Here is a 5,736-nt window from a genome sequence, read left to right as displayed (position 1 = left end):
CTGTAACATAGAAACTAAACTCAATATATCTGAAAAACAGATGCTTAAATATTTACTTACATGTATGCATAATAACACGTTTATTGAAACATAGATTGCAAACTGATTCATAAATGGAACACAGATAGCATATCTATTTATCTATAACAAAGATACACAATAACTGCCATCAGTTTTGAGGACACTGTTACCTTCACATTTGACTTAAAAACAAGAAGGGTCTTGTATAAAACAACAAGTCCATTATGAGTAAAACATTATATGTGTACTCCCTCTTCTTCAAGAGTTGGGGGCATAATATAAATATTGTTCAGCTTTAAACACTAAGGCTAGTAAGAGGTTCCTGGAGATACCCTTGCAGGTTATCCAAGATTTTAGCTCTGAACCTTGTCTTAAATGAGGTTAACAACTGATGTTTATTTTATGAACACCAAACATAAAATGTGACCTTTGACCCTCAACTCTGACCTTGACCTTTGGCCTAGGGCATGCCCTCTACATCCTGTTCTGATCAGGTATACAACTGATGCTAGTTTTCTGAAAATCCTTCAGAAGAAATGGAGAAGCTATTTGACTTCTGACTTCCAGTGATCTGAGTTGTACACTTTGCATGTCATCTTGATATGGTAAAAAACTGATGCTATCTCTATGAAAATCCTTCCAGCGAACAACACACAACTGCAAGCGGCCCTAACTAGCTTACTTTGTTCACCTAAGGAGTACAGTGACCATTTGACCTTGCTTCTGACTGAGCTTGTTGAACATCTTTAAAGCAGATCATTCAGCTTTTTCAACTTTTTTATTTTTGCTGTAATGTCCCAAAAATACATAGAGCAAACTTGAGAGAGGTCAAACAAAGGGTGCTAAAGATCGACTATCAAAGTCATGAGAAAGAGTTGTTTAAAAAGTTTCCAGCTCTGGTAGCCTAAACTAACAGTCAATTCAATAACAAAAGATCACAGAGTGATCTTGGTGCCCACCATTGAGCCATTTTTGAATGTTCCAAATTTCAAGACTAGCTCAAGGTCAAAGTTCATTTCGGTACACAAAACTGTGCATGACACAGTCCATACATGTGGTCCAAATATGAAAGCTGTAGCTTGAGAAATGTGAAAGTAGGTCACTAGATCAATTTCAAGGTCAAAGTTCATTTTGGTACACAAAACTATGCATGTGCTTCAAATTTGAAGGCTGTAGCTTGAGAAATGTGAAAGTAGGTACTAGGTAAAAATCAAGGTCTAATTTCAATTCAGAACACAAAACTATGCATGTGGTCCAAACTTGAAGCCTGTAGCTTCAGAAATGTGCAAGTAGGTCACTAGGTCAATGTAAAGGTCAAAGTTTGTTTTGGTACACAAACCTATGCACGTGGTCTAAATTTGAAGGTTGTAGCTACAGAAATGTGGAAGTAGGTCACTAGGTCAAGATCAAGGTCAAATCATGTCAAGGTTCATCTTGCCATTCAAAACTATACACGTGGTCCAAATATGAATGTTGTAGGTAATGGACAAGAAGATTTTAAAAGTTTTTCCCTATATAAGTCTATATGAACCATGTGAACCCCGGGCCGGGGCCATATTTGACCCTAGGGGAATAATTTGAACAAACTTTGTAGAGAACCACTAGATGATGCTACATTACAAATATCAAAGCCCTAGGCTTTGTGGTTTGGACAAGAAGATTTTCAAAGTTTTTCCTTATATAAGTCTTTGAAACCATGTGACCCCCAGGGCGGGGCCATATTTGACCCTATGGGGATAATTTGAACAATCTTAGTAGAGGACCACTAGATGATGTCACATACAAAATATCAAAGCTCTAGGCCTTGTGGTTTTGGACAAAATGTTTTTCACTATATAAGTCTATATAAACCATGTGACCCCTGGGGCGGGGCCATATTTGACCCCAGGGAAATAATTTGAACAATCCTGGTAGAGGACCACTAGATGAGGCTACATACCAAATATCAAAGCCCTAGGCCCTGTTTTGGACAAGAAGATTTTCAAAGTTTTTCCCTATATAAATCTATGTAAGTTATAAAAACAAGGAGCTGCGTTCAATAAACACTTGATGCCCCCAGTGGCATCCTTGTTGATAGATTTTGCACCTAAGTCCAAAACGAGGTCAAGGTCAAACTGAGGTCAGGTGATGTTTGAAGATGAGGAATGGTCACAGTTTACATCTGTATTAGTATCAATTCATTCTTGTAAGGGGTATTGATGCTAGACGAAATGGTCCCATTTAGTTAACCAAGAGATGACCCATATAAAGCAACCCAAGTCCAAAATGAGGTCAAGGTCAAGGTCAAACTGAGGTCAGGTGATGTCTGAAGATGAGGAATGGTCACAGGTTACATCTGCATTAGTATCAAGTCATTCTAGTAAGGGGTATTGATGCTAGATGAAAAGGTTCCATTTGGTTAACCTCGTACGGACGACTGAAGGCCGGACAGACAGGACAATCACTATATATGCCCCGCATCAGTAGATGCTAGGGAGCATAATAAACAAGAGTTTACAGAGTGATCTTGGCGCCCACCAATGTGCCATTTTTGAGTGTTCCAAATTTCAAGACTTACTGACGAGCTCAAGGTCAAATTTCATTTCCGTACACAACACTGTGCATGTGGTCCAAATTCGAAAGCTGTAGCTTGAGAAATGAGAAGTAGGTCACTAGGTCAATGTCAAGGTCAAAGTTTGTTTCGGTACACAATCCTATGCATGTGGTCTAAATTTGAAGCCTGTAGCTACAGAAATGTGAAAGTAGGTCACTAGATCAATCTTAAGGTCAAAGTTCATTTCGGTACACAAAACTATGCAAGTGGTCCAAATTTGAAGGCTGTAGCTTGAGAAATGTAAAAGTAGGTCACTAGGTCAAAATCAAGGTCAAATTTTATTTCGGAATACAAACTATGCATGTGGTCCAAATTTGAAGCCTGTAAATTCAAAAATGTGAAAGTAGGTCACTAGGTCAATGTGAAGGTCAAAGTTTTTTTCGGTACACGAAACTATGCATGTGGTCCAGATTTGAAGGCTGTAGCTTGAGAAATATGCAAGTAGGTCACTAGGTCAAAATCAATGTCAAATTTCATTTTGAAACATGGAACTATGCATATGGTCCAAATTTGACGCCTGTACCTTCAAAATGTGAAAGTAGGTCACTAGGTCAAAATCAAGGTCAAAGTTTTTTCCAGTGCACAAAACTATGCATGTGGTCCAAATTTGAAGGCTGTAGCTACAGAAATGTGAAAGTAGGTCACTAGGTCAAAATCAAGGTCAACTCATGTCAAGGTTCATCTTGCCACTCAAAAATATACATGTGGTCCAAATTTGAATGTTGTAGTTATTGACAAGAACATTTTAAAAACTTTTCCCTATATAAGTCTATATGAACCATGTGACCCCCGGGTTGGGGCCATATTTGACCCTATGGGGATAATTTGAACAATCTTAGTTGAAGACCACTAGATGATGTCACATACAAAATATCAAAGCCCTAGGCCCTGTGATTTTGGACAAGAGGTTATTCAAAGTTTTTCCCTATATAAGTCTATATAAACCATGTGACCCCCAGGGCGGGCCCATATTTGACCCCAGGGAAATAATTTAAATCATCTTGGTAGAGGACCACTAGATGATGCTTCAAACCAAATATCAAAGTCCTAGGCTCTTTGGTTTTGGACAAGAAGGTTTTCAAAGTTTTCGAAAGCTGTAGCTTGAGAAATGTGAAAGTAGGTCACTAGGTCAAAATCAAGGTCGAATTCCAATTCAGAACACAAAACTATGCATGTGGTCCAAATCTGAAGCCTGTACCTTCAAAAATGTGAAAGTAGGTCACTAGGTCAAAGTTTTTTTCAGTGCACAAAACTATGCAAGTGGTCCAAATTTGAAGGCTGTAGCTACAGAAATGTGAAAGTAGGTCACTAGGTCAAAATCAAGGTCAACTCATGTCAAGGTTCATCTTGCCACTCAAAACCATACATGTGGTCCAAATTTGAATGTTGTAGGTTATTGACAAGAAGATTTTAAAATCTTTTCCCTATATAAGTCTATATGAACCATGTGACCCCCCAGGGCGGGGCCATATTTGACCCTAGGGGAATAATTTGAACAAACTTGGTAGAGAACCACTAGATGATGCTACATTACAAATGCCAAAGCCCTAGGCTTTGTGGTTTGGACAAGAAGATTTTCAACGTTTTTCCCTATGTAAGTCTATGTAAACCATGTGACCCCCGGGGCGGAGCCATATTTGACCCTAGGGGGATAATTTGAACAATCTTAGTAGAAGACCACTACATAATATCAAAGCCCCAGGCCCTGTGGTTTTGAACAAGAGGTTTTTCAAAGTTTTTCCCTATATAAGTCTATATAAACCATGTGACCCCCGGGGCGGGGCCATATTACACCCCAAGGAAATATTTTGAATCATCTTGGTAGAGGACCACTAGATGATGCTTCATACCAAATATCAAAGCCCTAGGCTCTGTGGTTTTGGACAAGAAGATTTTCAAAGTTTTTCCCTATATAAATCTATGTAAATTATAGAAATAAACAAAGGGCCATAACTTACTAAACAAGAGGACCATGATGGTCCTGAATCGCTCACCTCTTCCCACATGACCCAGTTTTGAGTATGACATCGTTTTTTTCTATTAATTGACATAGTGACCTAGTTTTTGAGCTCATGTGACCCAGTTTTGAACTTGACCTAGATATTATCAAGATAAAAATTCTGACCAATTTTCATGAAGATCCATTGAAAAATATGGTCTCTAGAGAGGTCACAAGGTTTTTCTATTATTTGACCTATTGACCTAGTTTTCGAAGGTACGTGACCCTGTTTTGAATTTTACCTAGATATCATCAAGGTGAACATTCTCACTAATTTTCATGAAGATCTCATGAAAAATATGGCCTCTAGAGAGGTCACAAGGTTTTTTTCTATTTTATACCTACTGGCCTAGTTTTTGACCGCATGTGACCCATTTTCAAACTGACCTAGATATCATCAAGATAACAATTCAACAATTTTCATGAAGATCCATTGAAAAATATGGCTCTAGAGAGGTCAAAGATTTTAATAATTTTAGACCTATGACCTAGTTTTGAACGTCGTTGACCCGTTTTAAAATTACCTAGATATCATCAAGTCAACATTCTCAGCTCAATTTCATGACAGATCCATGAAAATATGGCCTCTAGAGAGGTCACAAGGTTTTTTTATTATTTGAACCTAACTGACCTAGTTTTTGACACATGTGACCCATTTTCAAACTGACCTAGATATCATCAAGATGAACATTCGACAATTTTCATGAAGATCCATTCAGAAAATATGGCCTCTAGAGAGGTCAAAAGATTTTACTTTAAGACCTACTGACCTAGTTTTTGATCACAGTTGACCCAGTTTCAAATGACCTAGATATCATCAAGATAACATTCAGACCAACTTTCATACAGATCCCATGAAAAATATGGCCTCTAGAGAGGTCACAAGGTTTCTTCTTATTATTTGACCTACTGACCTATTTTTGACGCACGTGACCCGTTTCAACTTGACCTACATATCATCAAGATGAACATTCTGACCAATTTTCATGAGATCCATTCAAGGTATGGCCTCTAGAGAGGTCAAAGGTTTTTCTATTTTAGACCTACTGACCTAGTTTTTGACCACAGTTCACCCATGTTTCGAACTTGACCAAATATCATCAAGATAAACATTCAGACTAAC

General features: G+C 38.1%; 1 protein-coding gene across 1 annotated transcript in view; it reads right to left on the bottom strand.

The window, feature by feature from the left end:
• LOC123538366 (CTD small phosphatase-like protein) overlaps positions 1–5,736 on the bottom strand; it is a 117,727-nt gene that overhangs the window by 21,268 nt on the left and 90,723 nt on the right. The gene's annotated exons all lie outside the window — the stretch shown is intronic.

Source organism: Mercenaria mercenaria, chromosome 18 (genome assembly GCF_021730395.1).
Source record: "Mercenaria mercenaria strain notata chromosome 18, MADL_Memer_1, whole genome shotgun sequence".
NCBI lineage: Eukaryota > Metazoa > Mollusca > Bivalvia > Venerida > Veneridae > Mercenaria > Mercenaria mercenaria.
Note: the sequence above shows the minus strand (reverse complement) of the source record. Positions and strands in the feature narration are given on the sequence as shown.